A 14561-nucleotide genomic window follows, 5' to 3' on the forward strand; every position below is an offset into this window, starting at 1 on the left:
TCCTCTCTCTGTCCCCCTCTCTCTGCCCCTCTCTCTGTCCACCTCTCTCTGTCCCCCTCTCTCTCTGTCCCTGCTCACTCTGTCCCCCTCTTTCTGGCCCACTCTCTCTATCCCCCACTCTCTTTCCCCCTCTCTCTGTCCCTCTCTCTCTCTCTTTCCCCCTCTCTCTTTCTCCGCTCACTCTGTCCCCTTCTGCCTATCCCCGCGTCCCTCTGTCCCCCTCTTTCTATCCCACTCTCTCTTTCCCTCTCTCTCTCTGTCCCCCTCTTTCTGCCCCCTCTCTCTGTCCCCCTCTCTCTGTCCCCCCCGCTCTGTCGCCCCTCTCTCTGTCCCCCTCTCTCTGTCCCCTCTCTCTGTCCCCCTCTCTCTGTCCCCCCTCTCTCTGTCCCCCTCTCTCTGTCCCCCTCTCTCTGTCCCCCTCTCTCTGTCCCCTCTCTCTCTGTCCCCTCTCTCTGTCCCCCCTCTCTGTCCCCTCCTTTCTGACCCCCTCTCTCTGTCCCCTCTCTATCTGTCCCCCTCTCTCTGTCCCCCTCTCTCTCTGTCTCCCTCTCTCTCTGTCCCCCTCTCTCTGTCCCCCTCTCTCTCTGTCACTCCTTCTCTCTGTCCCCCCTCTCTGTCCCCCTCTCTCTGTCCCCCTCTCTCTGCCCTTCTCTCTCTCCCACACTGTACCCCCCCATCTCTGTCCCCCTCTCCCGTTCCCCCCTCCCTCTGTCCCCCTCTTTCTGCCCCCCCAGCCCCGTATCTCTATCCCCATGCTCTCTCTGTCCCCATCTCTTACTGTCCCCCCTCTCCCTCCACTCTTTGTCCTCTCCCCATCTGTACCGCACAACCGCATCTGTCCCCCTGTGTCTGACCCTCTCTCTGTCCCCCCTCTCTCTGTCCCCTCTCTCTCTGTCCCCTCTCTCTGTCCCCCCCTCTCTGCCCCCTCCTTTCTGACCCCGTCTCTCTGTCTCCCTTTCTCTCTGTCCCCCTCTCTCTCTGTCCTCCCCTCTCTGACCCCCTCTCTCTGTCCCCTCTCTCTCTGTCCCCCTCTCTCTCTGTCCCCCTCTCTCTCTGTCCCCATCTCTCTCTGTCCCTCCTTCTCTCTGCCCCCTCTCTCTCTGTCCCCCCCTCTCACTGTCCCTCCTTCTCTCTGTCCCCCTCTCTGTCTGTCCCCCTCTCTCTCTGTCCCCCCTTCTCGCTGTCCCCCTCTCTCTGTCCCACTCTCTCTGTTCACTCTCTCTCACTGTCCCCATCTCTATCTGTCCCTCCTTCTCTCTGTCCCCCTCTCTCTCTGTCCCCCTCTCTCTCTGTCCCCCTCTCTCTCTGTCCCCCTCTCTCTGTCGCCCTCTCTCTGTCCCTCTCTCTCTGTCTCCATCTCTCTCTGTCCCTCCTTCTCGCTGTCCCCCTCTCTCTCTGTCCCTCCTTCTCTCTGTCCCCCTCTCTGTCTGTCCTCCTCTCTATCCCTCCTCTCTCTGTCCCTCTCTCTCTGTCCCCCTCTCTCTGTTCACTCTCTCTCTGTCCCCATCTCTCTCTGTCCCTCTCTCTCTGTCCCCCTCTCTCTCTGTCCCCATCTCTCTCTGTCCCCCTCTCTCTGTCCCCCCCCTCTCTGTCCCTCTCTCTCTGTCCCCCTCTCTCTGTTCACTCTCTCTCTGTCCCCATCTCTCTCTGTCCCTCTCTCTCTGTCCCCCCCTCTCTCTGTCCCTCTCTCTCTGTCCCCCTCTCTCTGTCCCCCCTTCTCGCTGTCCCCCTCTCTCTGTCCCACTCTCTCTGTTCACTCTCTCTCTGTTCACTCTCTCTCTCTGTCCCATCTCTCTCTGTTCCCCTCTCTCGCTGTCCCCCTCTCTCTGTCCCCCTCTCTCTCTGTCCCTCTCTCTCTGTCCCCCTCTCTCTGTCCCCCCTTCTCTCTGTCCCCCTCTCTCTGTCCCCCTCTCTCTGTCCCATTCTCTCTGTCCTCCTCTCTCTGTTCCCCTCTCTCTCTATCTCTCCTCTCTCTGTCCCCCTCTCTCTCTGTCCCCATCTCTCTCTGTCCCCCCTTCTCGCTGTCCCCCTCTCTCTGTCCCACTCTCTCTCTCTGTCCCAGTGCTCTCTCTGTACGCATCTCTTTCTGTCCCCCCTCTCTATCTCTCCTCTCTCTGTCCCCCTCTCTCTGTCCCCCCTTCTCGCTGTCCCCCTCTCTCTGTTCACTCTCTCTCTCTGTCCCAGTGCTCTCTCTGTCCTCATCTCTTTCTGTCCCCCCTCTCTATCCCTCCTCTCTCTGTCCACTCCATCTCCGTCCACCCCTCCCCACCGTTCCCCACTCAGTCCATCCCCCTCCCTCTGTCCCCCAGCCTCTGTCCCCGGCTCACTGTCCCCCTCTCTCTGACGGACTCTCTCTCCCCAACTCTGTACCCCTCTCTCAGTCCCCCACTCTCTGTCCCCCTCCCACTGTCCCGCTCTCTCTGTCCCCCCTCTCTCTGCCCCATCTCTCACTGTCCCCCCTCTCTGTCCCACTGTCTCTGCCCCCTCTCTGTCACCGTCTCTCTGCCCCATCTCTCTCTGCCCCCCTCTCTGTCCCACTGTCTCTGCCCCCTCTCTGACACCGTCTCACTGTCCCTGCTCACTCTGTCCCCCTCTCTCTCTGTCCCTGCTCACTCTGTCCCGCTCTTTCCGGCCCATTCTCTCTGTCCCCCTCTCTCTGTCCCTCTCTCTCTCTGTCCCCGCTCACTCTGTCCCACTCTCTCTGTCCCCCTCTCTCTGTCCCCCTCTCTCTGCCCCTCTCTCTGTCCCCCTCTCTCTGTCCCCCTCTCTCTGTCCCCCTCTTTCTGGCCCACTCACTCTATCCCCCACTCTCTGTCCCCCTCTCTCTGTCCCCTCTCTCTCTCTCTTTCCCCCTCTCTCTGTCCCTCTCTCTCTCTCTTTCCCCCTCTCTGTTTCTCCGCTCACTCTGTCCCCTTCTCTCTATCCCTCCATCCCTCTGTCCCCCTCTATCTGTCCCGCTCTCTCTGTCCCCCTTTCTCTGACGGACTCTCTCTCCCCAACTCTGTACCCCTCTCTCAGTCCCCCACTCTCTGTCCACCTCCCACTGTCCCGCTCTCTCTGTCCCCCTCTCTCTGCCCCATCTCTCTCTGCCCCCCTCTCTGTCCCACTGTCTCTGCCCCCTCTCTGACACCGTCTCTCTGTCCCTGCTCACTCTGTCCCGTCTTTCCGGCCCACTCTCTCTATCCCCCTCTCTCTGTCCCTCTCTCTCTCTGTCCCCGCTCACTCTGTCCCCTTCTCTCTGTCCCCGCGTCCCTCTGTCCCCCTCTCTCTGTCCCACTCTCTCTGTCCCCCTCTTTCTGCCCCCGCTCTCTGCCCCCTCTCTCTGTCCCCCTCTCTCTCTGTCCCCCCTCTCTCTGTCCCCCTCTCTCTGTCCCCCCTCTCTCTGCCCCCTCTCTCTGCCCCCTCTCTCTGTCCCCCTCTCTCTCTGTCCCCCCTCTCTCTGTCCCCCTCTCTCTCTGTCCCCCCTCTCTCTGTCCCCCTCTCTCTGTCCCCCCTCTCTCTGTCCCCCTCTCTCTCTGTCCCCCCTCTCTCTGTCCCCCTCTCTCTGTCCCCCCTCTCTCTGCCCCCTCTCTCTGTCCCCCTCTCTCTCTGTCCCCCCTCTCTCTGTCCCCCTCTCTCTGTCCCCCCTCTCTCTGTCCCCCTCTCTCTCTGTCCCCCTCTCTCTCTGTCCCTCTCTCTGTTCCCCCCCCCCCCGTTCACCCCCTCTCTGCCCCCTCTCTCTGTCCCCCCCTCTCTCTGTCCCCCTCTCTCAGTCCCCCTCTCTCTCTGTACCCCCTATCTCTCTGTTCTCCCTCTCTCTGTCCCTCCTCTCTCTGACCCCTCTCTCTGTCCCTCTCTCTCTGTCCCTCTCTCTCTGTCCCCCTCTCTCTGTCCCCCTCACTCTCTGTCCCCCTCTCTCTCTGTCCCCCTCTCTCTGTACCTCCTCTCTCTGCCCTCACTCTGTCACCATCTCTCTGTCCCCTCTCCCTCTGTCCCCCTCTCTCTGCACTCCAACTCTGGTCACCTCTTTCCCCCCTCTGTACTCTCTCTCTCTGTCCCCTCTCTCTGTCCCCCCTCTCTCTGCACCCCCACTCTGGTCCCCACCTCCTCCCTCTGTCCTCTCTCTCTCTGACCCCTCTCTCTCTGTCTCCCTCTCTCTCTCTATCCCTCTCTCTCTCTGACCCCCTCTCTCTGGCCCCTCGGTCTGTTCCCCGCTCTCTGTTCCCCCATCTCTATCGCCCTCTCTCTGTCTTCCCCTGTCTCTCTGTTCCCCCCCCCCCCCCACGTCCACCCCTCTCTGTCGCTCGCTCTCTGCCCCCTCTCTGTCCCCCTTCTCTCTGACCCCCTCTATCTCCCTCACTCTCTGTGGCCCTCTCTCTGTCGCCAACTCTCTGCCCCCTCTCCCTCCCCGCCTCTCTCTGTCCCCCTCTATGTCCCACTGTCTCTCTGTCCCCCTCTCTCTCTGTCCCACCCACTCTATCCCCCTCTCTCTGTCCCCCCTCTCTGTCCCCCTCTCTCTGTCCCCCAGCTCTGTCTCCCCCGCTCTCTGTCCCCTCTCTCTATCTCTCTCTTTCCAGCCCTCTCTCTGACCCCCTCTCTTTCCCCCCTCTCTCTGTCCCACTCTCTCTCTGCCCCTCTCTCTCTGTCCGCCTCGCTCTCTGTCCCCCCTCTCTGTCCCCCTCTCTCTCTCTGTCCCCCTCTCTCTCTCTCTATCCCCCTCTCTGTCCCCCTCTCTCTGTCACCCTCTCAGTCCCCCATTTCTCTGTCCCCCTCTCTCTCCATACTGCCTCTCTCTGTCCTCCTCTCTCTGCCCCCCTTTCTCTGACACCCTCTCTTTCCTACACTCGGTAACCCTCTCTCTGTCCCCACTCCCTCTGACCCCCTCTATCTTCCCCACTCTCTGTGCCTCACTCTCTGTCCCGCGCTCTCTGTCCCTCACTCTCTGTCCCCCAATCTCTGTCCCCCTCTCTTTGTCCCGTGCTCTCTGTCCCTCGCTCTCTGTCTCCACCGCTCTCTGTCCCCTCTCTCTCTCTCTTTCCCGCCCTGTCACTGTCCCCCCTCTCTTTCCCCCTTCTCTCTGTCCCACACTCTCTCTGTCCCCCCCTCTCTGTCCCCCTCTCTCTCTCTGTCCCCCTCTCTCTCTATCCCCCTCTCTCTTTATCCCCCTCTCTCTCTGCCCCCCCTCTCTATTTCCCCCATCTCTCTGTCCCCCAGCTGTCTGTCTCACCCGTTCTCTGTCCCCCCTCTCTCTATCTTTCCCGCCCTCTCTCTGTCCCCCCTCTCTTTCCCCCTCCCTCTCTGTCCGACTCTCTCTCTGTCCCCCTCTCTCGGTCCCCCTCTCCCTCTCTGTCCCCCTCTCTCTGTCCCCCCTCTCTGCCCCCCCTCTCTCTGTCCCCCTCGCTCTCTGTCCCTCCTCTCTGTCCCCCTCTCTCTCTCTGTCCCCCTCTCTCTCTATCCCCCTCTCTCTCTGCCCCCCTCTCTATTTCCCCCATCTCTCTGTCCCCCAGCTGTCTGTCTCACCCGTTCTCTGTCCCCCCTCTCTCTATCTTTCCCGCCCTCTCTCTGTCCCCCCTCTCTTTCCCCCTCCCTCTCTGTCCGGCTCTCTCTCTGTCCCCCTCTCTCGGTCCCCCTCTCCCTCTCTGTCCCCCTCTCTCTGTCCCCCCTCTCTGCCCCCCTCTCTCTGTCCCCCTCTCTCTGTCCCCCTCTCTCTGTCCCCCTCTCTCTGTCCCCCCTCTCTGTCCCCTCTCTCTCCGTCCCCCTCTCTCTCTCTGTCCCCCACTCTCTGTCCCCCTCTCTCTGCCCCCCTCACTCTCTCCCACTCTGTACCCCTCTCTCTGTCCCCCACTCTCTGTCCCCCTCTATCTGTCCCCCTCTCTCTCTGTCCCCCTCTCTCTGTCCCCCTCTCTCTCTGTCCCCCTCTCTCTCTGCCCCCTCTCTCTCCGTTCTCCCTTTCTCTGACCCTCCTCTCTCTGCCCCCACTCTGTCACCATCTCTCTATCCCCCCTTCTCTCTGGCCCATCTTTGTCTGTTCCCCCCTCTCTTTGTCCCTCCCTCTCTCTGTCCCCCCCCCTCTGTTCCCCCCTCTCTGTCACCCCTTTCTGTCTTCCGCTTTCTGCCCCCTCTCTCTGTCACCGTCTCTCTATCCCCCCTTCTCTCTGTCCCACCTTTCTCTGTCCCCCTCTCTCTCTCTGACCCCCTCTATCTCCCCGCTCTCTGTCCCCCTCTCTCTATTGCCCTCTTTCGCTGTCGCCCCTCTCTCTGTCCCACTTTCTCTGTCCCAGTCTCTCTGCCCCCCGACCCTTCTCTCTTTCCACTCTCTCTCTATTCCCCTCTCTCTATCCCCCTCTCTCTGTCCCCTCTTTCTCTCCCCTGCTCTTTGACCCCCATCTGTCTCCCTCTCTCTCTCTGTCCCCTCTCTCTGTTCCTCTCTCTCTCTCCCCCTCTCTCTGTCCCCTCTCTCTCCCCTGCTCTTTGACCCCCATCTGTCATCCTCTCTCTCTCTGTCCCCCACTCTCTGACCCCCTCTCTCTGACACCCCCTCTCTGACCTCCCCTGTCTCCCTCACTCTGTACCCCTCTCTCTGTTCTCACTCTCTGACCCACTCTATCTCCCCAACTCTCTGTCACCTTCTCTCTGCCCCTCTCTCTTTCCCCTCTCTCTGACCCCCTCTCACTGTCCCCCTCTCTCTGTCCCTCTCTCCCTGCCCCCTCAATCTGTCCCCCTCTGTCTGCCCCTAACCCTCTCTGCCCTCTCTCTCTGTCCACCTCTCTCTGTCCCCCTCTCTCTCTGTCCTCCTCTCTCTGTCCCCCTCTCTCTCTGTACCCCTCTCTCTGCCCCCTTCTCTCTGTCCCCCTCTCTCTGTCCCCCTCTCTCTCCCCTGCTCTTTGACCCCCATCTGTCATCCTCTTTCTCTCTGTCCCCCACTCTCTCCATCCACCCACTCTCTGACCCCCTCTCTCTGACTTTCCCTGTCTCCCTCACTCTGTACGCCTCTCTCTGTCCCCCCTCTCTGCCCCCCTCTCTCTGTCCCTCTCTCTCTGTCCCCCCTCACTCTCTCCCACTCTGTACCCCTCTCTCTGTCCCCCACTCTCTGTCCCCCTCTATCTGTCCCCCTCTCTCTCTGTCCCCCTCTCTCTGTCCCCCTCTCTCTGTCCCCCTCGCTCTCTGTACCCCTCTCTGTCCCCCCCTCTCTCTCTGTCCCCCTCTCTCCATCCCCCTCTCTCTCTGTCCCCCTCTCTCTCTATCCACCTCTCTCTGCCCCCTCTCTATTTCCCACCTCTCTCTGTCCCCCAGCTGTCTGTCTCACCCGTTCTCTGTCCCACCTCTCTCTATCTTTCCCGCCCTCTCTCTCTGTCCCCCCTCTCTTTCCCCCTCCCTCTCTGTCCGGCTCTCTCTCTGTCCCCCTCTCTCGGTCCCCCTCTCCCTCTCTGTCCCCCTCTCTCTGTCCCCCCTCTCTGCCCCCCCTCTCTCTGTTCCCCTCTCTCTGTCCCCCTCTCTCTGTCCCTCTCTCTGTCCCCCCTCTCTGTCCCCTCTCTCTCCGTCCCCCTCTCTCTCTCTGTCCCCCACTCTCTGTCCCCCCTCTCTCTGTCCCCTCTCTCTGTCCCCCTCTCTCTGTCCCCCTCTCTCTCTGTCCCCTTCTCTCTGTCCCCCTCTCTCTGCCCCTCTCTCTGTCCCCCTCTCTCTGTCCCCCTCTCTCTCTGTCCCTGCTCACTCTGTCCCCCTCTTTCTGGCCCACTCTCTCTATCCCCCACTCTCTGTCCCCCTCTCTCTGTCCCTCTCTCTCTCGTTCCCCCTCTCTCTTTCTCCGCTCACTCTGTCCCCTTCTCTCTATCCCCGCGTCCCTCTGTCTCCCTCTTTTTGTCCCACTCTCTCTGTCCCCCTCTCTCTCTGTCCCCCTCTCTCTGTCCCCCCCTCTCTGTCCCCCCTCTCTCTGCCCTCTCTCTGTCCCCCTCTCTCTCTGTCCCCCTCTCTCTCTGTCCCCCTCTCTCTGTCCCCCTCTCTCTTTTCCCCCTCTCTCTGTCCCCCCTCTCTCTGTCCCCCCTCTCTCTGTCCCCCTCTCTCTCTGTCCCCTCTCTCTGTCCCCCTCTCTCTGTCCCCTCTCTCTATCCCACTCTCTCTGTAGCCATCCCTCTCCCCCTCCCTCTCCCCCTGTCTGTCCCCCTCTCTCTGTCCCCCTCTCTCTGTCCCCTCTCTCTATCCCACTCTCTCTGTAGCCATCCCTCTCCCCCTCCCTCTCCCCCTGTCTGTCCCCCAATCTCTGTGCCCCCACTCTCTGTCCCCCCTCCCTATGACCCCATCGATCTCCCGCTCTCTCGGTACACCCCTCCCTCTGTCCCCCTCTTTCTGCCCCCTTTCTTCCCCTCCTGTCCCCGTCTTTCGTCCTCATGCTCTCTCTGTCCCCATCTCTTACTGTCCCCCCTCTCCCACCACTCTCTGTCCTCTCCCCCTCTGTACCGCACGACCCCATCTGTTATCCTCTCTCTGACCCTCTCTCTGTCCCCCTCTCTCTGTCCCCACTCTCTCTGTACCCCCTCTCTGTCCCCCTCTCTCTGTCCCCCTCTCTCTGTCCCCATCTCTCTGTCCCCATCTCTCTGTCCCCCTCTCTCTGTCCCCACTCTCTCTGTACCCCCTCTCTGTCCCCCTCTCTCTGTCCCCCTCTCTCTGTCCCCATCTCTCTGTCCCCCTCTCTCTGTCCCCACTCTCTCTGTCCCCCTCTCTCTGTCCCCATCTCTCTGTCCCCCTCTCTCTGTACCCCCTCTCTGTCCCCCTCTCTCTGTCCCCCTCTCTCTGTACCCCCTCTCTGTCCCCCTCTCTCTGTCCCCACTCTCTCTGTACCCCCTCTCTGTCCCCCTCTCTCTGTCCCCCTCTCTCTGTCCCCATCTCTCTGTCCCCGTCTCTCCCTCCCTCCTCTCTCTGTCCCTCCTCTCTCTGTCCCCCTCTCTCTTTCACCATCTCTCTTTCACCATCTCTCTGCCCCCTCTCTGTCAAAGATTCTCTGTCCCCCCTCTCTGTCCCCCCCCTCACTGTCCCCTATCAGTCACCGTCTCTCTATTCGCCCCCCCCCCCCGTCCTCCCACTCTCTGTCCCCCCCTCACTGTCCCCTATCAGTCACCGTCTCTCTATTCGCCCCCCCCCCCGTCCTCCCTCTCTCTGTCCCCCCCTCACAGTCCGCTTTCTTTGTTGTCCTCTCTCTGCCCCTTCTCTCTCTGCCCCCATCTCTCTCTCTCCCCCCTCTCTCTCTCCCCTCTCTCTCTCTGCCCCCACTCTTTCTGCCCCCTCTCTCTATCCCCATCTCTCTGATCCCTCTCTGTTCCCCCCCTCTGCTGCCCCCTCTTTGTTCACCTCTCTCTCTGTACCCCCTCTCTCTCTGTACCCCCTCTCTCTCTGACCACCTCTCTCTCTGACCCCCTCTCTCTCTGTACCCCCTCTCTCTCTGACCCCCTCTCTCTCTGTCCCTCTCTCTCCCTGCCCCCTCTCTCTCTGCCCCCTCACTCTGTTCTCCGTTCTCTGTCCCCCCATCTCTATCGCCCTCTCTCTGCCCCCTCTCTGACACTGTCTCTCTGCCCCCTCTCTCAGTCCATCCTCTCTGTCCCAAACCTCTGTCGCCCACTCTCTGTAGCCCTCTCTCTGCCCCCTCTCAGTCACCATCTCTTTGTAGCCCCCGTCCACCCCTCTCTGTCCCCCTCTCTCTGTCCCCCTCTCTTTGTCCCCTCCTCCCTCTGTCCCCCTCCTTCTGTCCCCCACTCTCTGTCGCCCTCTTGCTGACCCCCTCTCTCTGTCCCTCTCTCTCTGTCCCCCCTCTCTGTCCCCTCCCAGTCACCATCTCTCCGTCCCCCCCTGTCCCCCTCCCTCTCTCTGTCCCCCTCTCTCTGTCCTCCTCTCTCTGTCCCCCTTCTCTCTGAACCCCTCTATATCCCTCACTCTCTGTGGCCCTCTCTCTGTCGCCAACTCTCTGCCCCCTCTCCCTCCCCGCCACTCTCTTTCCCCTTCTCTCTCTGTCCCCATCTCTCTCTGTTTCCCCTCTCTCTCTGTCCCACCCAGTCTGTCCCCTCTCTCTGTCCCCCCCTCTCTCTCTGTCCCTCTCTCTCTCTGTCCCTCTCTCTCTCTGACCCCCTCTCTGTCCCTCTCTCTCTGTCCCCCTCTCTGTCCCCCATTTCTCTGTCCCCCTCTCTCTCCCACCTGCCTCTCTCTGTCCTCCTCTCTCTGCCCCCCTTTCTCTGACACCCTCTCTTTCCCCCACTCTGTAACCCTCTCTCTGTCCCCACTACGTATGACCCCCTCTATCTTCCCCACTCTCTGTCCCCCTCTCTCTGTCCCGCGCTCTCTGTCCCTCGCTCTCTGTCCCCCACTCTCTGTCCCCCTCTCTCTGTCCCCCAGCTCTGTCCCCCCTATCTCTGTCCCCTCTCTCTCTCTCTCTGTCCAGCCCTCTCTCTGACCCCCTCTCTTTCCCCCTCTCTCGCTGTCCCGCTCTCTCTCTGTCGCCCTCTCTCTGTCCCCCTCGCTCTCTGTCCCCCCTCTCTGTCCCCTCTCTCTCTCTGTCCCCCCTCTCTCTATCCCCCTCTCTCTCTGCTCCCTCTCTCTATTTCCCCCTCTCTCTGTCCCCCAGCAGCCTGTCTCACCTACTCTCTGTCCCCCCTCTCTCTCTCTTTCCCGCCCTCTCTCTGCCCCCCTATCTTTCCCCCTCTCTCTTTCCCCCTCTCTTTCTGTCCCCCTCTCTCTCTCTGTCGCCCTCTCTCTGTCCCCCCTCTCTGTCCCCTTCTCTCTCTGTCCACCTCTCTCTCTCTGTCCCCCTCGCTCTGCCCCCTCTCTCTGCTCCGGTCTCTGTCCCCCTCTCTCTGTCCCCCCTCTCTGACCCTTCTCTCTCTGTCCACCTCTCTCTCTCTGTCCCCCTCGCTCTGCCCCCTCTCTCTGCCCCGGTCTCTGTCCCTCTCTCTCTGCCCCCTCACTCTCTCCCACTCTGTACCCCTCTCTCTGTCCCCCACTCTCTGTCCCCCTCTCTCTGTCCCCCTCTCTCTCTGTCCCTCTCTCTGTTCCCCCCCCCCGTTCCCCCCCTCTCTGCCCCCTCTCTCTGTCCCCCCCTCTCTCTGTCCCCCTCTCTCAGTCCCCCTCTCTCTCTGTACCCCCTATCTCTCTGTTCTCCCTCTCTCTGTCCCTCCTCTCTCTGACCCCTCTCTCTGTCCCTCTCTCTCTGTCCCTCTCTCTCTGTCCCCCTCTCTCTGTCCCCCTCACTCTCTGTCCCCCTCTCTCTCTGTCCCCCTCTCTCTGTACCTCCTCTCTCTGCCCTCACTCTGTCACCATCTCTCTGTCCCCTCTCCCTCTGTCCCCCTCTCTCTGCACTCCAACTCTGGTCACCTCTTTCCCCCCTCTGTACTCTCTCTCTCTGTCCCCTCTCTCTGTCCCCCTCTCTCTGCACCCCCACTCTGGTCCCCACCTCCTCCCTCTGTCCTCTCTCTCTCTGACCCCTCTCTCTCTGTCTCCCTCTCTCTCTCTATCCCTCTCTCTCTCTGACCCCCTCTCTCTGGCCCCTCGGTCTGTTCCCCGCTCTCTGTTCCCCCATCTCTATCGCCCTCTCTCTGTCTCCCCCTGTCTCTCTGTTACCCCCCCCCCCCACGTCCACCCCTCTCTGTCGCTCGCTCTCTGCCCCCTCTCTGTCCCCCTTCTCTCTGACCCCCTCTATCTCCCTCACTCTCTGTGGCCCTCTCTCTGTCGCCAACTCTCTGCCCCCTCTCCCTCCCCGCCTCTCTCTGTCCCCCTCTATGTCCCACTGTCTCTCTGTCCCCCTCTCTCTCTGTCCCACCCACTCTATCCCCCTCTCTCTGTCCCCCCTCTCTGTCCCCCTCTCTCTGTCCCCTCTCTCTGTCCCCCAGCTCTGTCTCCCCCGCTCTCTGTCCCCTCTCTCTATCTCTCTCTTTCCAGCCCTCTCTCTGACCCCCTCTCTTTTCCCCTCTCTCTCTGTCCCACTCTCTCTCTGCCCCTCTCTCTCTGTCCGCCTCGCTCTCTGTCCCCCCTCTCTGTCCCCCTCTCTCTCTCTGTCCCCCTCTCTCTCTCTCTATCCCTCTCTCTGTCCCCCTCTCTCTGTCACCCTCTCAGTCCCCCATTTCTCTGTCCCCCTCTCTCTCCCCCACCTGCCTCTCTCTGTCCTCCTCTCTCTGCCCCCCTTTCTCTGACACCCTCTCTTTCCTACACTCGGTAACCCTCTCTCTGTCCCCACTCCCTCTGACCCCCTCTATCTTCCCCACTCTCTGTGCCTCACTCTCTGTCCCGCGCTCTCTGTCCCTCACTCTCTGTCCCCCAATCTCTGTCCCCCTCTCTTTGTCCCGTGCTCTCTGTCCCTCGCTCTCTGTCTCCACCGCTCTCTGTCCCCTCTCTCTCTCTCTTTCCCGCCCTGTCACTGTCCCCCCTCTCTTTCCCCCTTCTCTCTGTCCCACACTCTCTCTGTCCCCACCTCTCTGTCCCCCTCTCTCTCTCTGTCCCCCTCTCTCTCTATCCCCCTCTCTCTTTATCCCCCTCTCTCTCTGCCCCCCTCTCTATTTCCCCCATCTCTCTGTCCCCCAGCTGTCTGTCTCACCCGTTCTCTGTCCCCCCTCTCTCTATCTTTCCCGCCCTCTCTCTGTCCCCCCTCTCTTTCCCCCTCCCTCTCTGTCCGACTCTCTCTCTGTCCCCCTCTCTCGGTCCCCCTCTCCCTCTCTGTCCCCCTCTCTCTGTCCCCCCTCTCTGCCCCCCCTCTCTCTGTCCCCCTCGCTCTCTGTCCCCCCTCTCTGTCCCCCTCTCTCTCTCTGTCCCCCTCTCTCTCTATCCCCCTCTCTCTCTGCCCCCCTCTCTATTTCCCCCATCTCTCTGTCCCCCAGCTGTCTGTCTCACCCGTTCTCTGTCCCCCCTCTCTCTATCTTTCCCGCCCTCTCTCTGTCCCCCCTCTCTTTCCCCCTCCCTCTCTGTCCGGCTCTCTCTCTGTCCCCCTCTCTCGGTCCCCCTCTCCCTCTCTGTCCCCCTCTCTCTGTCCCCCCTCTCTGCCCCCCTCTCTCTGTCCCCCTCTCTCTGTCCCCCTCTCTCTGTCCCCCTCTCTCTGTCCCCCGTCTCTGTCCCCTCTCTCTCCGTCCCCCTCTCTCTCTCTGTCCCCCACTCTCTGTCCCCCTCTCTCTGCCCCCCTCACTCTCTCCCACTCTGTACCCCTCTCTCTGTCCCCCACTCTCTGTCCCCCTCTATCTGTCCCCCTCTCTCTCTGTCCCCCTCTCTCTGTCCCCCTCTCTCTCTGTCCCCCTCTCTCTCTGCCCCCTCTCTCTCCGTTCTCCCTTTCTCTGACCCTCCTCTCTCTGCCCCCACTCTGTCACCATCTCTCTATTCCCCCCTTCTCTCTGGCCCATCTTTCTCTGTTCCCCCCTCTCTTTGTCCCTCCCTCTCTCTGTCCCCCCCCCCTCTGTTCCCCCCTCTCTGTCACCCCTTTCTGTCTTCCGCTTTCTGCCCCCTCTCTCTGTCACCGTCTCTCTATCCCCCCCTTCTCTCTGTCCCACCTTTCTCTGTCCCCCTCTCTCTCTCTGACCCCCTCTATCTCCCCGCTCTCTGTCCCCCTCTCTCTATTGCCCTCTTTCGCTGTCGCCCCTCTCTCTGTCCCACTTTCTCTGTCCCAGTCTCTCTGCCCCCCGACCCTTCTCTCTTTCCACTCTCTCTCTATTCCCCTCTCTCTATCCCCCTCTCTCTGTCCCCTCTTTCTCTCCCCTGCTCTTTGACCCCCATCTGTCTCCCTCTCTCTCTCTGTCCCCTCTCTCTGTTCCCCGCTCTCTATCCCCCTCTCTCTGTCCCCTCTCTCTCCCCTGCTCTTTGACCCCCATCTGTCATCCTCTCTCTCTCTGTCCCCCACTCTCTGACCCCCTCTCTCTGACACCCCCTCTCTGACCTCCCCTGTCTCCCTCACTCTGTACCCCTCTCTCTGTTCTCACTCTCTGACCCACTCTATCTCCCCAACTCTCTGTCACCTTCTCTCTGCCCCTCTCTCTTTCCCCTCTCTCTGACCCCCTCTCACTGTCCCCCTCTCTCTGTCCCTCTCTCCCTGCCCCCTCAATCTGTCCCCCTCTGTCTGCCCCTAACCCTCTCTGCCCTCTCTCTCTGTCCCCCTCTCTCTGTCCCCCTCTCTCTCTGTCCTCCTCTCTCTGTCCCCCTCTCTCTCTGTACCCCTCTCTCTGCCCCCTTCTCTCTGTCCCCCTCTCTCTGTCCCGCTCTCTCTCCCCTGCTCTTTGACCCCCATCTGTCATCCTCTTTCTCTCTGTCCCCCACTCTCTCCATCCACCCACTCTCTGACCCCCTCTCTCTGACATTCCCTGTCTCCCTCACTCTGTACGCCTCTCTCTGTCCCCCCTCTCTGCCCCCCTCTCTCTGTCCCTCTCTCTCTGTCCCCCCTCACTCTCTCCCACTCTGTACCCCTCTCTCTGTCCCCCACTCTCTGTCCCCCTCTATCTGTCCCCCTCTCTCTCTGTCCCCCTCTCTCTGTCCCCCTCTCTCTGTCCCCCTCGCTCTCTGTACCCCTCTCTGTCCCCCCCTCTCTCTCTGTCCCCCTCTCTCTATCCCCCTCTCTCTCTGTCCACCTCTCT

Source organism: Chiloscyllium plagiosum, unplaced genomic scaffold, assembly GCF_037043375.1.
Source record: "Chiloscyllium plagiosum isolate Xiang-an unplaced genomic scaffold, Cpla_swu_hap1 HiC_scaffold_45, whole genome shotgun sequence".
In the NCBI taxonomy this organism is placed as follows: Eukaryota; Metazoa; Chordata; class Chondrichthyes; order Orectolobiformes; family Hemiscylliidae; genus Chiloscyllium; species Chiloscyllium plagiosum.